A 21,222-nucleotide genomic window follows, 5' to 3' on the forward strand; every position below is an offset into this window, starting at 1 on the left:
TGGAAGGGACCCACGAGGATCATTAAGCCCAACCCTTAAGTGAATGGCCCATGCAGGAATCAAACCCATAACCTTTGTGTTATCAGTACCATGCTTCAACCAACTGAGCTCATCTCAGGGTTGATTAGTTTAAGTATAGCCCTATAATCTTTTTCAAACCCCTTACTCCCGTAAAGTCCTGAACTCCCGAAAAACATCCACACAGTCTTCAGAAGAAGTGGTCACATAACTTTGCAGTCTAAACACCAGTGATTTGATCTGGACTAGGAACTGGAAAAGCAAACATTCCTGGGCCTAAGGTCTGACTTGGAAGTCCCCCCAAAAGCTGGCTTGTATTGACCTGCAGGAGTCAATCTAAAGCATGGGAGGGAAGACAAATGACTTGGCTACCCTTTGGGTTGATCTGATAGAGCAGGAAGCACAAGAGCTGATGGCATGGGATCTGTTCCATCTACCTAGACTGATGCCTTCATTAAAAAGACTGAAACAGGAGTTCAGCGTCACTCACGGTTGGTGGACAGCAGCTGCAGCATGGAACAGAAGGCTCAGGAAGATTGTTATCCCCATCCTGGGACTCTTGCTGCTCAATGGCTCTCTTCCTGTGAAATCACCCAGGCTGATGGGGGGGGGGGGCTAATTTTTTTCTAGCAAAGCCTAAATGAAGAGGTGGGATGGAGGGGTGGAGCCAGACTCTCCCCACCTCTTCCTCTCTCCTGAGTTTGCACACAGGCAGTGGTACATGATAGGTCTACTGCCCCAAGTGCCTCTTAGCCAATAGCAGTCACTTTGGCTCTCATCCACTAGTTCAGAACACCCCCTCTTGCAAGGTTGCCATTGACGCACCTGACCAAACAGACTCCTCCTGCTAAAAAAACAGCAAGTCCTTTGCTGATCAGTGACCCAGGCCAGGTCCTGATCACTTGTCACTTACATCCCTTTGTTTCAGCTGGAGATGGATTGCTGCTGTGCAGCCCCCAGCAAGATCTCAACCCTACACACAGTGGGCAGTGTCATCATTTGGGACAAAGCTCAGTAGCTCTGGATCAGATTATGGTGATGTGGATCTCCTTAGGCTGTCTGGCTTGAGAATGGGAGCAAATCGTTGCATGTGTGTAAGCAGGCACTGCAGCAACACTACCATCAGCCAGCAACCACTAATGAGCTAATGATTTTACCTTTTCCTTCCCTGCATACTGTGAGGAAAATGGAAATAAGTACTGGCCCACGGAGGTCTCCACCAGTGCCCTGCAACAGACATTAGTCATGGCACCATCTGCAAGGAGGGACCTCATGAACTGGTTCCAATTCTTCATTGCTCATGTCTGGGTCTGAAAGGTGAGTGGTACAGTGATACAGACTTTTAGTTCAGTTTTTGAACCTCAGGGCCAGGTTAAAACTCACAGATTAAATATGTGGGAGATCTAGCACTAATGGCAACCTGTACAGAGCACAGACATAGTACTGTTTGACCAGCCTGGCCTCCAGAAAACTGTGGTCACCATCTAAAATGCCTGTTGTTAAAAGTACATAGACTGCATTAACTCACAAACTACATCTGACACTTGTGTGAGACAGCATTAATTAGCCCAGGCTGAAATGTAGCAGGGACTGTCCTAATACTACAGACAGCTACAGTTCTGTGCATGGAAGTATTTCCCAGTGCTGTTTAAAATGCTGATGCAGCCCAAGCTTTCCATATCTGGATCCCAACATAGTGTCACTCAAGCAGTTGGGATCTCTTTGTCTGGCAAAACCAGGTTACAGGATGCACAGAAATTTTCAGCTAGCTTGGGATTCCTGTTCCCAATGCTCTCCATACTCTTTTTCCAGATGGAGTTGGGAAGACTGACCTTCATTTTACCTCTGTCACTGTGCCAATCTAGAAGATGCATGCATCATGAGGGCTACACATTATGCAGAGGAGCTGTTAATGCTAGCTAACATTGTCTTTGCCTCAAGTGAATTTTTCACTGCTCAACTGACTGAGAGAATCAATCAGATTACCTCAGAGGCCAGATATCCAAACTGATTCCAGAAATCAGCTTTGAGTTGGTCTAAATCAGTGGTAGGCTCATAGACAAGGAAGGCTGGACATTTTTATTTTGATGAACACATTCTCCCCATTCCTGTCTCTTTGTGTCCCTCACAAAGAAAGAAACCACATTACTGAGAATGACAGTCACAGAATGACAGAACACAGAATCACAGAATGGGTAAGGTTGAAAGGGATCACAAGTGGGGTCATCTGGTCCAACCTCCCTGCTCAAGCAGGGTCATCCTAGAGCACATGGCACAGCATTTCATCCAGACAGTTCTCAAATATCTCCAACGAGGGAGACTCCACAGCCTCTCTGGACAACCTGTTCCAATGTGTGGTCACCTGCACGGTAAAGAAGTTTTTATCTTGTGTTCAGGTGGAACTTCCCGTGCATCAGTTTCTGTCTGTTGCTTCTTGTCCTATGGATTGGCACCACTGAAAAGAGCCTGACAGGCAAAATTACAAATTTGTTGTCTAAAAACTGATTTTCTGACAGAAAGCATGAGTCAGATCTATCACTAATCATAGCCAGAGAGGTCCAGATTCTGGCAGACTTCTGACAGGAGTTGCACACACAGACCAGCACACTGGGGAGATCTCTCTGACCCTGTCCCACTGTGTTCCTCCTGCCATGTTTGCCCAGGTGCACTCTCTATTCCTTGTTTAGCCTTGGCAAACCTGGCTTTTGGTCACAGGAACATACATTTCAAGGATCTGAATTGAAGGCAGTGACTGACAGCTGCACAGGTGTCACAAACCCAGACAAAATCTCTGCAATAGAGAAAGCAAAGCAACGTTGTGCAGAGTTTCTAGTTCTTTAGTTTCTTTCTCTAAATGGACTTCAAAAAGGCCTTTGTGTAGAAGTGCTGAGCCAAGAGACCTATACCAAGTAAGGGATCTATCCTTGCTGAAAACACACTTCAGCTGGAGCGAAGGACATGGTCCATACTGACAATCCAAAACCATATAGATATCTTTTCTCCACAGATAACTTGAATCAAAAATTGAAAGCAAGAATAGAAGACTTAGTAAAGATCACACCCGTGATCAATGGATGACATTGTTCATGGTTCAGACTGAGAACAAAGACCCTGGAAATCACTCCAGTGTTTTAGTATCTTTGAAGAAAACAAAAGGCAGTACTATCAATGATCTGTATGAGAAGGGTAAGGAAGAAGCACTGATGTCTGCAGAGCACTTCGACAGCAGACTGTGCAGAGAGGGGAAGTCATCACTTTCCTTGAAGAATCACATCTGTTAGAGAGCCTGTAATGCAGAATAATTCATCAAAGTAACAGAATCATTCTTCCTTCTCCTCTAGACACTCATCACCAACTTCATACAGGCCTCAAACCTCCTCCACTGTTTCCTTCTTTTCTTTCCAATCACAAACTTCATGCTACTAATCACAGACATTTCCAGCTTGCCTCTTACACACACATACACACATTCTGTAACTACTGTGCAGCATTTTCAAAGACAATAAGATTTGATATCCTTCTCTTCTGATAGTGAAGTATGCCTTTGCATTAAGGATATTTCATAGTCCATGCAGGGTTCTTAAAATCTGCGAGGCCATATTGTTTCTCTGACTAACATCCATAACATAATGGAATCCCTTGAAAGAATCTCTCCATAATGGCAAAGTAGACTGTTGTACCCTCTTTCTGTTGCTTTGATGGCAGATTTGTTCACTGCACCAAAACCAAGCAAGGAATTGAGAACACACCTGGACAAACACAGTAGGAGCAGGAACTGATCAGGTCAGAAAGCTTGAAGGAAACATAGTGTAAACTGTTCTGTGCCTGTCTCAATGCTTGGCTCCTACACCAAGATCATTCAAAAAGCTGCAAATCTTACTAATTTTTTTGCCCAGAATTCTATTGCAAGATTTTAGACTGTAGGATTTAATTTTTTGAGTTGGAATCAAGCTTTGGAGAATTACAAACTGAGGCCCAAGGGAGTTTGGACACCATCACAAGAAGGTGCTCAAGCCATGGGCAGGCCATGGATTTCCTTCAAAGAACAATGTGAACCCTGAAAGCTGCAAATTGGCATACTTTCTGCAGAAGGGTACAAATAACTCTTTTCCTGTAGTTTTTCCTGAAATTTTTACATACAACTTGAGGGAACTACAGTGTAAGAACAAATCTATGACATGACTGATCATCCCACCAGTCATCATCGGTGCCAGCATCAGATATACAAAGAACCAGTCTGACTCACTGGTTCAGCAGCATCTGGTAGTAGCACCATGGAACAAGCCATAAGGTACAAGACTATAGTCCAAATCTGAAGCTAAAATGAGAGTTGAACTTCTAAAGACCTAGTTGAATCTGTGTTAGTGTTAGTTAATTTGAAAAAAACCAAACCAAACCAAAACAAAAAAGACAACAAAACAATTCTGGAAACTTTTTGCTAATGAAGGAATGAAAAAAATAACAAGCATGCAAACTTACAGGCTCAGATTCAAACTTTAGGACCAGTTTGCCATGTACAGTTGCGTTATTCTCTGCTCTGCTCTTGTGATATTCCACCTGGAGTGCTGTGTCCAGTTCTGGGGCCACCTACACAGAACGGCATTTGCCAGAGGAGACACCAGGTTGATCAGAGGGCTGGAGCATCTCTGCCATGGAGACAGGCTGAGAAAGGGGGGTTGTTCAGCCTGGAGAAGAGAAGAATCTGGGGAGACCTTTGGGCAGCCTGCCAGTAGCTAAAGGGAGCTTATAGGGAAGATGGAGAGAGACTTTTTAGCAGAGCCTGGAGTGAAGGGGCAAAGGTTTAAACTGAAAGAGAGTAGATTTTGATTGAAAATAGGGAATAAATTCTTTATGATGAGGGTGGTGAGATACTTGAACAATGTCTTACCAGGGTGTCCAGTGAAGCTGTGAATACCCCATCCCTGGAGTGTTCAAGGCAGGTTGAACAGAGTTTTGAGCAGGAACACTAGTGGGAAGTGTTCCTGCCCAAGGCAGGGGGCTTGGAACAGGATGATCTTTAAGGCCCTTTCCAACCAAAGGAAGCTCTATGAAGAGCTTGTAAGAAACCTACATTTAGAAAGCTAAGGAAGCCAGCTGGTTGATTAACTAACCAGGTAAGGTATTTTCTTCCAGGTACAGAATATCAATGACATATACTGCAAATTACCTTACTCCTGGTACAGAGCAGTCAATGTCTTCATTGACTTCCTAGGGATGATATCCATTTGGGGAGGAAAAGATAGAATTCACCTACATAATCACACAAAGAATCCAAGAAAACTGGACAAAAGGCACACACTGCAGACAAAACGTTGATAGATTGCTACCCAACCATCACCCCACAGATTTCTCTCTCCATTCTTTACCTTTTTAAATACCATCAATCCACTACACACTGCAACTCTCCAAAATCCAAGTAGATTATTGTTTAATCAAGATCATCCGTTTTTAAAAGGCAGAATTTTAACATCATCTAATCACAGGACAACAGATTTGTTGAAGGTTTCAAAATCTGTGGAAAGCTGGAGTGTTTGCATTTCATCTCTGAAAACAAGATTTTAAACCATTAAATAAAGAAAAGAGAGACCAGATTTCATATCTCCTACTGAAGATGAGCTGCTTAAGATCAGCAGTGACCTGTGCTACATGTGACCAGGACCTAAATGGCCATCCAGTCAGGAGATAGGTACTGGTTAGTCAGAGAACAAACAAATAGTTCTCAACCAGACAGAACACATGTTGTTTCTTGTCCTGGCCAGAAGTGCAGGAACATAGGAAAATGGAATTATAAGGATCACAAAACTGGGAATACATAAACAGGAAAGGTTACAATGAAGAAGAAAGATGTAGAACAATAGGATACAAATCCCTAAAAAGTCAAGCTTTCTTAATTTTTGTTGTTTATTTAAGAAGCCTTTTTAAAAGTCAGTTTAAAGTGATAATAGACATATGCTGAGTTCTGAATATCCTTTTAGAATACAGTCAAGTAATTACAGTAAAAAAGTTGATAGTGCCCTACACGTTTCCTACAATGTTTTAAAGATAGATTATTGAGCAAACCTAAATCAGTAGTGAATGTCCAGGAAACACTTTACAAAGTGTTCAGCCAGGTTTTAACAAGAGAATTCTGTTCATACCTCCACAGAATATCTCCTTTCTTTATCTTTATGCACCGGGTTCAAAGTACTGACTAGATAATTCAAACTGAAAAAGCCTTTGGGGACTGCAAAAGCATGGAAATTGCTTTTGCTCTCCATATCTCCAAATAGGAACTAGTTGTGAGAAGCTAAGCCCTATGATTTCTGAAACACTGAGGAACACATTGATGAGAAAAAGAGGAAAAAAATCAATCAGTTAATTATTTTTGAGAGATAAATCTTCCCTTGTTTAAATTGAATCCATGTAAATGTCAAATATGTTTAGACAAGCTTACTTTCAGTGACTCCAAAACATCTAAGGTAGCTTTATTTAATGACAAATTTTAAGTGCTGAGGGATTTGTGCAGTAATTGAAGTCTAGCTCCCATTAAGCTATACAGGAACAAACTGTGAAATGAAAACACTGACATCTCATTATATTTTTGTCATGAAAAACTGCTAAAAACGAAGACTCTAAAACATTAACCTAGCAGGGTTGATCAAATATGCACAGCCATAGCACAAACCTATCGATAACAAAAATAGGTTTAAAAGGCAATGGTGACAATATTTGCTCAGTGTATACTGGCTATCAGCTCAAAAGAAGATGAAATTGATTAAATAAAGGCTTTTGATTTGTTCATTGAAATGTATTTAAGCAAATAATTTATGGCACTTCAATTGTCACCAGTTGACCTTGGCAGCATTGCAGTTGTGATGTATTTTGGTGACTTTTCCCAGCTCAGAGACCCACTGTGCATTCACCAGCTCAGCTTCTTCTACAACTCAGCAGTCCTTCCATCTTTCCCCCTCTGTCCTGCTGTGTCACTGCCTGCCACAGCTGCTGTTGCAGAGCTCACCCTCTGCCCTGGGGAGAGCAGGCTCTGCTCTGCAGAACCATCTGGAGCTGCCCTCAGCTTCAGGCTCACTCTTACCCCATGTGAACACCAAATGTGACCTACAGCAGAGGCTTCAACCAGGAGAAAGAGGCCTGAGAGCAAATAGGGACAAAGAAAGAAGGCACTGGAAAGATAAAACAGCCAGAGGACACAGGCAGCAGCCTGTTGGTAGCTCTTCCACTACTTCAGCAGAGCAATACAAGCCAGATAATGTCTTTTTCATTCTTTTCTCCCCTTTCTGCACCTCTCTTACCTCCCCAGTCTACTTCAGTCTGAGCCTCACCTGATTACTTAAGTACTGGGAAAACCTGAACTCTGCTGTCACCAACAAACATGGTGTGAGCCACCAGTGAGGGGCTGAGAACAGAGTAAGAAGAAAAGGAGAGAGGTCTGGAGAAAGAGAATTTCAGACCTAGGACAAAAAGAAGAGAAAGTTAGAGTCTAATCAAACAGATCTAATCCTATTCCCTCCTAGAGTCCTTCCCCAGCCCACCAAGACATGCCTTACTCAGTTATGCCCTCCAATTCTGCCCAATTCCTGCATTGAACAGGATGCGGTGTCCTTTACTTTGTAAGCCATTTTCCATACTTCCAACATTCTTGAGTTCAGTGAGTTTCTGATCATCCACAAGCCTGTCATTCCCATCCCATCACCTGGGAAAGAAGTGCAGCACGAGTTCAGTTGAAAACTCCCCTCTCTGAAAATCTTTCCAGTCCCTTCATTCTCTATTAATGCCATGAAAGTCATAAGTGAGATCAGACAGGACAAAGTAAAGCAGTGGAGAAAAACACCTGGGGGTACTTAAAAGATAAGTTCAAAGGTTACAGCAAGTTACTACTACTGGAAGAAAAGGAGAACAAAGAGCAGGTAGGAGCAGAGGTATGCTGTGAACTAGGACAGTTGACTATATCCAGTGATCATCCCCAGGGCTTTCTGAGCTAAGCACAGACCACAGAAGCTGCAGTCAAGACCAGTTCTGCCATTACCCACAACATCCTGGCTTCGGGCACCACTGCCTCACTCCAACACACATAAGTTCTCCACCCACTTATGACCACAGAATGCTCACAAGGAAGTAGAGGTCCACAGGGTCAATATCATCATCATCATCTGCTCCTGGGCACAGGTCAGCACCCAATATAGGCCCCTGACTTTGAGATAACTCCTGGGGCGGGGGGATTGTACTATGGCTGCAGGTGTGAATAGCTGTTCTGGTAGTTTGGATGTATTGTCCTCAACTCATACACAGAATCCTTTTTTGGAAACTCCTCCTGAAAAGAAAATAGAGGAAAATAAATAAAGACAGACATGCAGGTATTTAGAGACAGCTCCGTGGTTTCAGGTGTAATGTGCCTGCCCTCAGCCCTTTGTTGAGCAACACCAGTGTGGCTCAGGCATAACACAGCACCTCTGATGCTGCAGAGGTTGCCTTTCAGTTTAAGTGGAACTCCTTTCTGCAGTGGATGTAGAACTGTTACTGCCAAAACACACCAGAGCACCACAAGGCTCCAGTAAAATACAGATCCCAGAGCAGTTAAATCACACTAATCATCATCATCATCATGGCTAGGCTTCGCGAACGAAGATTTGGGAGGGGTTCTACCCATGCTTGCTGCAAGTGTGCTGGTGGATAAAAAGGCCAGTGTGGGATAGGCAAGTCCAGTTGCAAAAGGCGCAGCGGAACGTCTCCTTTGGCGATATTGGTGAGGAACGGTTCTTTCTGCAGTGTCTTTTTTCCTCAAGACTGACTCTCCATGCATTCTCAAAGGAAGCAGCAGCGTCGTGAATGGTGTGTCTCCATGAATCCCAATTGGAGGCCAGAGTGGACCATTGGTGGCACTCAATATGGCCAAGGCTGAGGTGTTGTTTCAGGGAGTCCTTGTATCTCCTCTTTGGGACTCCTTTCTGGCGGTAGCCAGTGGTGAGTTCACCATAGAGCACAATCTTCAGGAGGTGGTGATCCTCCATCCTGGAGACGTGCCCTGCCCAGCGCAGCTGCGTTCTCATCATCATGGCCTCGATACTGCTGACCCCTGCCTGTTCAAGAACAGACACATTGGTCACGTAATCAGACCAGTGGATGTTTAGGATTGAACGGAGGCAGCGCTGATGGAAGCATTCGAGAAGCCGCAGGTGGTGGTGGTACATGGCCCATGATTCAGACCCATGTAAAAGAGTAGACAGTACAATGGCTATGTAGACACTGATCTTTGTGCTTTTTTCAGGTGTTTATTGGATCAGACTCTTTTATGGAGTTTTCCGAAGGCTCTGTATGCCTTTGCTAGCCTGTTGTCTATCTCTTTGTCAGTCTTACTGTCTGAGGAAATGATACTTCCCAGACAGGTGAATTGCTGGACTGACTTAACAACACCATGGAAACAAAGCCTCCATTGAGGTACCACACCTGTGTCCTTTTTCTGCCAGGGCCACCTCCTTCAGCCCACTGTGCGTGTCAGCAGCATGGCCTGGAAAGAGACAGAGGCACTGAGGAGCCAGGTGAGAGGACAAGAAGACTCTCCAAAGGGCATCTGTCATGCTACAATTCCTGGCCTACTGTGACAATATGTCAGGAAATGGCCATCCCTTGTAGGGACAAGCCAGTGGCAATGGAATGAGAAGAGGAGGTTTTCACTACCTCTCTCCTCTATTTCTGCCTTACAAAGACCAGGAAAGGGAGGGTGAAACTGGAGGGAGAAAATTGTATCTTCTCAAGTAGTTCAATCAAAAGGTTCTCAGCACAAGACTGCTACTGGCTTTTCAAAACCCCTGCCACACTCCCCACAAAAGTCATTAAAACACAAAAATGTCCAGCCTCTCTCTCCTTTAGTCCCTTTGGCTCCCTTATCCCTGGAAAAATAAAAGGACCCGCTCTTTCTGGTTCCCATATCACATTATAATCAACTACCTATTCCCACTGGGCACTTACTGTATCTCAACCTCCTAATTGAAGGATAATACATGATAACTCAAACCAAGCTGCTAACCTCCTTCCCTGCCTTCTCCACATGGTGCTTCATATGCCTTTGCTACTCCTTTGTCATGAGACCTTTCAGCCAACATCCATCCAAAGCTGGAAAGTACTTGAGGCAGGAAAAATTCCTACATCTTGTCATGTAGGTGTTCACAACAGACCAAGCTCTAACGCTCACCAGCCCAAACTCTATAAACATCTCCTGGGCTGTGGCTGCTACTCTCAGTGAGCCTGAAGTAGCAGAATATCACAGCTATGGGTTTGATAGCTCATTTATGCAACACTTAACAGACAGCTCAGAGGTACTGCCTGCCTCATTTTGGACAGGACAATATTCTGGTATCTTTCCCAGATACCTTGATTTGAGGGAAATCAGATTTGTCACTGGAAAATCAATTTGATCTGACCTTACAGCTCCAACTTCTCAAGTAGGTCAGCCTGATCTGGGGAAGTCAGGGCACAGTTTGCATTTTTGTCAGTAACTGTTATGCCCTGCATGGAGCATGTGAGACAGACTGAAATCTTTTCAGATGCCAATCATTTCCCACAAAGACAGCAAGATAACAGAGGAAGAAAAGAGTAAACAGTGTGTAGTTCAGCAGCTGGATGAACGGCTCTTTTAGCCAGAGGAAAGCAGTTACTGGAATGAGGCTGTTCAAAGGGAAGGCTGCAAAAAAAATGCAGTGAGTTGAGAGAGAACAATGAAAACAATTCTCCACTGCTCAGAGTAATCTTATTCTCAGGATTATCTACATATTTAAATTTTGAAGGGTCTACTGCTTGCTGAAGTTAAAATAGTAAAGGTAAAAATTTGCTTTATGGATGAATGCGGGTTATTTCCCACTTATCTGCATGATAGTAGGTGTTACAGCAGCCTGGAAGCTCCAGGATTTCAACGCAAGTTGTTTGTGTCCCTCATTTTGCATTCTGAATGTATGTTTTTGCCTAGACCCATTATTTCCTTTGATTATTTTTTTAAGTCTTCTTGCATGTTTCCACAACACTGTAACCTTAAACTGCAACTTCTGCAATTTTCCAGTCACAAATGGTTGCAAATCAAGATGTTGTTAGAGTTAATAACAGGGAAGCTTCTCTTTCAACACACTTTAGCCACAGCTAATGAATCAAGGAACATAAATTTCAGAAATAAACTCTATTTCTATGTATTGATGAGCCCATACCAGCATGTTCCACTTTTTCCTGCCCTTACATATAGGTGGGGTGATTTCTGGAAAGTGTCCCAAGTACCATGGGAAGAGTTCAAGCTCTGAGCCCCACTGCAAGGCTGTCAGACACAGTTCCCACCAGCTGTTGTTGGGCACATTCACTTGAAGAAAGAAACAGATGATCACATGATTGCTCTCATTTTGAAAGAATTATTTCCCCTTCCTGGGTGCTTGAAAACACATGCTGACCTGCAATTATCTGTCCTTCTTCTAGTAGGCAAACCTATATGGAAAAGGGCTTCAGCTCACTTACTAATTTATGACATAACATGCTGTCCAGACTGCAAATCTCATGTCAGGTGAAGAAGCAGAGTTGCCTTCACAGGCAACACCTGCTACTGAAGGGCTCTACAGTACACAGGTCAGCTCTGCCAACCTTACTCCTGTGGGCAATAAAAGAACAACTTCCTGCAGGGGCTGCCAAACCCATGATAAAAGTGGCTGCCCTGCTAAGTAATGTTTCCACATTAGCTACATATCTCACTGCAAGTGCACAGAGCCACTGCACACATAAAATGGCCTCAGTGCAGCCCAAAGCTTCTGGTCCTGGTACACAGTTAGGAGTTCAGTAGGTGTAGCTTATAATGTACGTGGTACTGCTGGTCTTAGGACATCTCTAAAGGACAGCAAATTGTTCTTGCAAGGGCTTGGCACTCAGCACACCATGTTCCATGCCCTCCTATCCTATTCTCTAGCATACCCAAAAGTGTCTTCTTCCTCTCCTCCTTTGATCTAAAAATTTAAGGATTGTCTTGTTTAGAGGGTGTTTAGCTTCACAATAAAGTTTAGCTAAACCCATAGTCCCACAGATATTAGTATCAGCTTGGGCACCGCTACTTGTAATTATGTGTGTGGCTCGGATATCAGAGCACATAGCTGCAACTTATTGAACAGACCTAGGTCTTTCCCTGACCTGGTGCCTCATCAGGCATGAAGCCTGCTAGGAAATTTTCCTCCACCAAAAAGAAAAGAAAAGCACTGTGAACCTGTAGAACAAATTTGTGTATGTTTCAATCTGTGCCACACAGCCACAAAGCTTCTAATCTAATTGTCTAGTACAAAGGATGTACTGTCATGTGGAATCAGGCTGGTACCCAAGTGGAGCCTGGACACTACACTTCTAAACCTGCATCCCGAAATGGAAGAATCCTTATCCATGCTCTAGACAAGTAAATTTCAGCTGCTCCCTGCTGCCCCTTAGAGGTCTGTGCATTCTGCTGTGGGGATTACTAAAGGTCACTAAAACACAGGCCTGCTGTTAGTGCACACATACTTTTGCAATATGGAATGCTGCATTCTAAATGGAAAACTTGCAGAAAGACATAACCTTTTTTTTTTTTAAATAATCTTATGAATAGCTGGATGAGACTTCCTCTTCACTCTTCAAACTCTCCTACCTTATTCTGATTCTCTCACCCAAACATAAACAGATGCTTTGAAAGTGATTGTGGTCCCTCTTCACTGGCACCCTAATTCCACAGTGTATCTCCAGTGTGCCTCCTGGCATCTTGTAAAATACCTAGAGTATCTGTCCAGCTTAAATGAACTCATTTCAACTTGTGTACATGGACACAGCACTGCCATGAAGTCACGTTCCACAATGTAATTTGTTTTAACATGCAGCCATGCTAGGCAGAGGTCTGGCAGAACTGCTGGAGGATTTCCAGTTTGAAGCGAGGCAGGACTGAGTAACACATAAAAGCCAGAAAAGCCAGAGAGGGGAAGATAAAAATTATACCTATCTACAATAGATTTGGCTTTTGTTTGCCTTTATGTGATTTTACCCTCATAAAAAGAGAGAAAGAGAAGCAGAATCACAGCCTAGAAACTATATGGAAGTTGTTAAGATCAAGGCAGCAGAAAAATGTTTAGAGTAAAGCTAAATAGACAGAGGAGCTAAAGCTACAGGATGATGGCAAATACAGGCTGAATGTCAAGAAATCCCATTTAACAACAGGACTTCTTAGCAATACTGGTAAACACAATAAAAGACATTAAGAACCAGCTACTTCATTATTTTAGAAGTGGGCCCTATCCAGAAGTTTTTTTAAAAACACTTGAGTCAACCTGTGTTCCACTCAAAGAGACTTGTGTGTTTCATGGCAGAGGTCCCCAAGACCACATAATAGGAGCAATTAAATGGGCGGCTTTGCTTACACTGTAACCTATACACTCTGCTCTTTGCACATCTTTTTCCCTGATCTGAGTTTTCTCATTCTCTAATGTTTTACCTTTAGCCTTCTCTGTATTTCCCACCTTCTCTGCCTTCTCTTCAGATCTCTTTAGCAGAACGCAAGCAGAACGGTGCAAGATGAATTTCAAACCCCTCAAAGTCAATACACTTTCCTCATTTGCCACACTTTTGTCAAAAACTCATGTAAAAACACATACAGGTTAGAGCTATGATATCAAAAAGCAACACTGATGTTTCAAGAAGGTTGTGATCATTCTTGCCTCTCCCATAGTGCTATGCTGAGGTGGTCAAAGTCAGGAGCAAATATGGTGTTAAAGTCTAATTAGGTGGATGGATAACCCTAATGGGTAAGTCTTTCAACAGAGCATCACTCCAATTAAACAGAATTTACTGTCTCCAGAGAACGCTTGAATTAGAGCCTGAGCTGTTCTTAGTCTTCCAGAGCAGATAGAGGGAAGCATTTCCCTATGCATGGCCTAGAGCAATACTGCAATTAACTCCAGAGATATACCTGCCTAAGGTTGCAGTCCTCTCCCCCCACTCCCTGCCCTCACAAGTGCTGTATTGTTACCAGAATTACATCACATGTTGTCCCTGCAACCTGCTTAACATGTCAACAGGTCAGCTGAGGGAGCCTTAGCTTCAGTTACAGACTTCAAAAGCCCAGTCTTCCCAAAACAAAGGTGATGACTTGAACATGATTATCTTCACACCTTCTGGCTTATAGGAAGCTGTAAGGAAATATAAGACATTGTGTGCTCTTCGACATCATTTGAATTTTGAGTATCGACACTCCGAAGTCAGCAGACAAATGTGGCAGTAAAAAGGTAAAGTTTCTGACAAGCTGGGATTCCAAGAACCTCCCCCTAGGACTTAACCTCATTTTTTAAAGCAGGAGTCCCAGAACAACTGTAAAAAAGCTCTGGGAACTTGGTATTAACTTCCCATAGCTTTCCCAGTATGTGCAGACAGATATCTTGTCTTATATGTTCAGTTCCCCAGCATGTCCAGGTGGTCTTTGCTCTGAAGCTGTTCACACCCACTGTAATGGCCATAGGACAGTGAAAAATGTTTACATTCTTGGCTATTTGCATTTAACATCCTGTTTCCACAAAATAAGACATTCCGAAAAAGGAGAGGAAAAAAGGACACAGACCCTTCTAAGAGAGAATTTGTATACACTTACCTACCACCTGCTCTAGGTAAAAGACACAATTTCATTATTGTCATGGTATTTTTAACTTGTGTCACTATCATTCCCTGTGATGATTAAAAGCCAAATATTACTAGGGACAGGTAATTTCTGGAGTAGTTCTTCCTTAATTCAGAGAATCTAAGTTCATCGCTTTTCATTCAAGACTTTGCCAGCAACTAACTACTGATAATTTTACAATTTGAGTTAGGAGTTTGTAACTACAAAGGCATAGTCAGAAATTGCAGACAACAGACTTGGAAGACAGAAGACTCTGAAGGCAAAGCACTTCTCTGCCTCAAAGCAAAATGAGGCTAGCACCAGACAAATAATAGTTGAGATATTGAATCAATTAACAAGAATAAAAGATGGTTTTCAAGTCAGGGAACAACATCAGATAACAAGAAGTAAGGAAGTGTTTTACTGTAAGTCTTTACTGGACTTTTATAATCCTTTCTCCTTGACTATGGCCTAAGCAAAATATCTGGCACATAGGACTTCTGCCCAGAGTTGTCTCCACTCAAATTCTGAAATGTGGATAACCAGGAACTGCTGGGCAGTGTGCTTCCTAAGAAACATCTGCTTTCCAGAGAAAAGGAATGTGTCTAATATAGTTGTGCCTTAGGGGCAAACATGCCCTCCTTACAGAAGGACCAAGCAGTTGCTGTTTCAGAAGGGATTACCTGTGGAGATCGAACAATCGTGGCTGCAGTTGCTTCTGAGCAAACGTGGGGTTCAGCCCATGTGTGTAAATAACCATAGGGGTGTTTGCACACATGCAGACCATGCAAAACCTAGTTCTTATTTCTTAGGATACTGCAGGCCAGAAATTACTTGTGAATCCAGGTAAACTCTAAGCAAAACTGAAGTAAGTCATTAAAGCTAGTTCTCCTCACTGTAACAAGCAGGTTTCAACTGCAGTTAATGGTCCTGGGTGACATTCTCCAGGACATGCATTTCCCTGGTACCCAACTCTTTGAAAGCTTCTGCCAAAAGGTGCATGCTTTCCCAAGTCTGAACATAGGAAACCTTAATGTTGAATTTTAACATCAAAATTTTTTAGTGGTCTTTCCTTATACCTTGCTTACATTGGAACTGCAGCTTGAAAACAAGCTCAGGCTCACTGAACACATGCTGGAGTTTAAGAGCTTGCTGAAGCCCCTCTGCTAGTGCTGACCCACCACATGCACCACCACCACACAGCAACTTAGCAAATTCTTGTGCTGAGCAAGGCGTTGACCTTTCCTGTTCGGAATGCTCCCTTCCTTCTCTGCATTACCATGCAGATAGTACCTGAAAGGCAAATGCCATGCTCAGCTGCAGAAGTGTCAAAAGCAACATCCTGAGGCACACAAAGGGGATGCCTGGAGGACAGCCTGCAAGCACCAATTGCAAATGGCCAGACTAGGCCACAGAACCCAAAACAGCAGGACTGGGACTAAGGGGAAAGCAGGAAAAGAAATTATTAGGAAGCTCATACATATTTATCCAGAAGCCAAGAAGAGAAAACCATTCAAAGGTGAAGGACAAAGTAGATCATGACAAAGCTCTCAGCCCAGAAACAAGCGGGAACACTCTGAGCAGCCTCCATGTTCAGCTATGACTTTTCGAGCATCTGCAGATGCACTGGAGTCGCACACACAGTGGCTTAGAAAGATTTCTGCAGGGGTCTGCATCACGAGTAATGTGTACCAAACACACTCTTGTGTTTCACTTCCAAGCAGTAAGGAGCAGAATAACCCTTTCTGTCTTAATTTAATTTTTAATTTTTCTAGAATATTAATGTTCAAGTCACAGGCTGAATAGAAGGAAACATGTCATGGGATCTTCACTTGCCAAAAACAGTAAAAGATCAGTGACATATGGAATTCAACAACAAACTTTGTTTTTCTGTAGATCCCACTTACAGTAAGGAGCTAACAGCCTGGTCTTGCCAGTGCACTGAGTTGGGAGCTCATCTGAATACCACCCTCCCTACAAATAGTTGGTAAAAGTGTGGAGCAGGTCTTGAAACCACTCTGGGGTCCATATGTGGAAGATTCAGCTTGTTTATAGCATAAGCCATGTGCAATCCCATTTGTTAGCCTCTGATCCAGATTTTCTGTGCTGTCAAAAGGAATAATCAAAGAACCTGCTAAGGGATCTCATTCTCTTTGAGTCTTTGGGTTTAGAAAGTTGATTTCAAATGATGTGACAGTTTTGCTTCATTTCAGGATGATTAGGCTCACTGGCAAAAAAAAAAAGCCATGAAACAAAAAAAAAAACTTAAAAGCAAAGGCATTCCTAAGTCTGGATCATCATGAAAGTCTAACACTTTCTTTTTTTTAATAAATGTGGGATTATTTTTCATGGGTCTTTTGAGAACTTTGGAGTATTCATGGAGTACTTGCATTGGAAACTTTGGCTTTGACATAGCTTGTCTGTATAAGCTGAAATAACAGCCACTAAGAAGTCACTTCATTAATAAATACTAGACTGAAGAAGAAAATATTGGTTGAAACAATGGCTTTATGAAGCGCTGAAAGACCAGAAGTCCTACAGGGATGAAATCTTCCTGGCTAGACAACAAAGCCCTGGTCTGAGGAACTAGATTCCTAGTGTACTGGTAAGTGGCAGGCAGGTATTACTGTCAAATACATTTCTCTCCTACCGTAAAATAGGTTCTAACAATGACACACATTCTGGAGTAACTGAAAGTGAAGTGAAGATTGTCTAAGTCACTTTCTTTTCAGCTTTGAAAAACATTTCCACTTAACAGCATTAAGTTCTGGCTCAGAAGAGCTTTGCAGTAGCATTCTCTAGGTATCTGTAAGATAATGTTTCTGTAGATGACATTCAGAAATGCTTCACAATATGAGCTAAGGAATAACTGTCTTGATAGAACAGCAATTCTAAATTCTGCAACATATTATTGTTTGGGATAGCAGGAATGACTTCTGGTGATTGTGTGGACAGGGAACATATAACACCCAGAGCTGTCAGGGCTAAACTGAAATAGATACCATTATCTGAGCACTGTATTCTCCGCTCTTTCCCTGAACTTCACTCAAACTGAGAGATGCTGTATGTCAGCTATGGAAACCTCTGAAGTACTTGCTATTGATAGTGAGCTATCCTGTTATGGAGAACAAAGGGAAGACAATCTGCACTGTCTTTGGTCACAAGGAGGCCCACCTCACAGTTCCGTATACATGAAATACTTAGAGTACCACTTAGGATCCACTTTGAGAACCATCCTAAATTTATCTCAGGCTGTACTATTGCTGAATTTATAGAATCAGCCTTTTCAATGTGCATCTGATGATCAAAATATACCTGCGGAGAACACTGCTGGAAAACTCAGGCTGTCTTGCTCAGATGGCCTGCCAAGACCCTGCCCTCCCTGCAGAGTTATATAGCCAGTGCACTTACTTGATCTGTGATGTTCAAATCTCAAAACACATTAGCTTCCTAACTTAAATAGTTTCGCTCCTCTTACCTGATTAAGGCTGTAAGACAGTTCAGGCACAAAATGCTTTTTTTACAGGAAGCCAACAGTATTGTGGGCTGCATCAAAAGCAACGTGGCCAGCAGGTCAAAGGAGGTGATTTTCCCGCCCTACTCCACTCTCAGGAAATCCCACCAGGACTGCTGCATCCATCTCTGGTACCCTCAACATAAGAAGGATGTGGACCTGTTGGGAGTGAGTCCAGAGGAGGCCATGAAGATGATCAGGGAGTTTAAGTATAAAGACAGGCCAACATAGTTGGGGTTTTTCAGCTTGGAGAAGAGAAGGCTCCAGGGAGACCTTAGAGCCTTTTCCAGTACCTAAAGGGTACATGAGAGCTGGAGAGGGACTTTTGACAAGGGCATGGAGTGATGGCACAAGGGAAAATGGCTTAAAACTGAAAGAGGGCAGTTTTAGACTAGATATTTAAGAAGAAATCCTTTACTGTGTGGGTGGTGAGACACTGGAACAGGACAAAATTATAAATTGAAAGAGCATAGATTTCAACTGGATATAAGGAATACATTTTTATGATAAGGGACAAGTGTAAATTTTTGTTGGAATTACAGGGAAGCAGTAGCTTCAGAAGCTTGGTTTTGAGAAAAAAAATCAGCAGTATTAACTCCATGCCAGCAGAGGGAAACACAGCCTCAAGAAAACTAACTCACCCTCTTAGATGTTTTTCACCGGTCACATCCAGTGAAATGGACTGATTTAGCCAGGCATGAATTAAACCCATTGAGATGTGGTAGGATATGTCATCTTCTTTCCTGTATTTATTACGTACACTGACACAAGCAAGTTAAAGTGATCTTTGCTTGGAGATGGATCTGTTAATACACAATTCAGACATCTTGGACTTAATTTCTTCCAAGTTTGAAGTGTTTCCTACTCTCCATTAAGTTAATGTGTCCAAAGTGCTTTTGGCAAAATTTCATCCAAATCAAGCACAGTCAGAAGTGATTTACAGATGTTGGAACTCATGTCTTTCACCTTGGAAGATGTCATTCAAACACGAGTCATTGCAGAACTAGGTGCTTGTGACAAAACATGACTGGTGAGCTGGAAGAGCACATCACACACACTGGTGGGAATTACAAACAGTGATAACCCCACACACTTTCTGTGTAAAAAACAAGTGCAGGGTTGGGCTAGATTTTATCAAAAGCTCAGTGTTAGGGAACATTGCTGCCTTGAGAAGGTGTATCCAAAACCCTGTGAGGATTTCCAAAACTAATGGGGAAGACAGGAATTGTAAAAAAAGCATCCAAGGATAGGATTGCTTATGAGCATGAATTTCACCTCTCAAAGCCCTTCACCATTCAGGGATCACAAGCATCTGCTTCCAAATCCCTCCAAACCACCTTGCCTCTCATACTCACTATTCTAGCTCCTAAAGGTTACATCTGTTAAAGGACACTTATGAAAATATGTAATTAAAAAGATGCTGAACTCCAGGCAACCAAAGCAACAAACTATGACCTGCTTGCTGACTCTATACAAACAAAACAATGCACCACTGTGTGTTCCATGCCAAGGGACACTGAATGCAGTAATATTAAGCACTGTTGGGATTTCATATGCTCTTAGATCTAAAGTGTGAGTTGTGTATTGAACTTGTTTCTGTACTTAGCGTGTTGTAGCTTCAAGGACTAGTTAATGAGGTCAGCAGCTCCTGCCACCCTCTCAACAGATGTGTGTAATCGGCCAATTAGAGCAAGCATTCTCATGCAAACAGCATTGTTAACCAATTATCAGTGCCAAGGTGGCGGAGCTGCGGAGGAATTCAGCTTTTGAAGTGTATAAGAGTTTTGTGAGCGGATGAATAAAGTTGCCTGTTGCAGTAACTTCTGTGAAGTCGTCTCAGCAGGTCACAATCCCATCTCCCTCGGTTACAAAGCACCAACCATTTGAGCTAACGGGAATAGATGGAAATTTAATTAAAAAATGATGTTTATGACAAGTAATTTTGCAACATTTGGATGACTTAAGAACAGCTTTTTCCCCCTCCCCCGCTTTCAAAGTCAGCTACTGCCTCATCCTAGAAGTTCTGAGCACCTTCTTTTCCCTCTGAAGTCAGAAGGCACCAACAAAACCAAGCACTCCAAATAATTTCCCGCAGAGCATCATAAATGCATTCCCCTGTTAGTGTACTCCTCCCCAGTCTATGCAGAAGAGCTCACTGCCACTGAACACAGACACCTGATGTTTTGGTCATTCCAAGTGAGTCTGCAGGGTGTCCTCAATTCCTGTGACTGCATTCTCACCTCTGCTGCTGGCATCTTCAGCTGCACGTAGCTCACTGCGAGCTCCCTGTGTGACCTGAGACTGGGAAGGTGGGTCACTGCTGCCATTCCTGTCATCACACAGGCAGTAACATCAGCTGTTCAGGGACACTCATCCTTAGCTTATACCTGCAAATGCGGTGTGACTCTGGCAGAAATTCCAAATATGAGGGTGAAAAAGAGGACGCATGTAAAGATAGTCAGACAACAGACAAAATCTTGATATTTTTTCATCTCTTTCCATCCAATGGACTCCACGGCATAATGGATTGCTGTTGCTGAATCATAGATGAGTTACAGCTAGTGATTACTGAGATGTTGTTTCCCTGAGTCCTTTCATCTTTTCATCTGATTTGGCTACATGACTTCCAGAGTAGGCTCATCTTTTTGTACAGTTTACAGTAACACACATTCAATGCTGCTTTCATCTCAGTGAGTAACCAAACTTCCAAGGAAACACAGCTAACTCAGAGGGTGTAAAAACAAGCAGGGCCTCCATACCAGTGATGATGCAAAAGTCTTGTACAAAGGGACATTAACCTTAGCCCATGAAACTGCACAGAAAAATGTAATTCCATACCACCTCCCCACCCTTTCAGACAAGGCAAAAGACACACAGTTTCTTAAAAACAATGGCCAGTCTTGTGAGAAGTACCACACGACCTTAACTCAGTTGCAGATAACAAATCGGCAACAGTTAAAAACTGTCAACCTTGGAAATGAAAGGAAAAAAGCCACATACCAAATACACACTATGCAAACTGGTGGCTCAACAAAGCAATGGGAGGAATGGAGCTTAGAGAAGAAAGTAT

The sequence above is a fragment of the Pithys albifrons genome, chromosome 1, assembly GCF_047495875.1.
Source record: "Pithys albifrons albifrons isolate INPA30051 chromosome 1, PitAlb_v1, whole genome shotgun sequence".
Taxonomy (NCBI): Eukaryota; Metazoa; Chordata; class Aves; order Passeriformes; family Thamnophilidae; genus Pithys; species Pithys albifrons.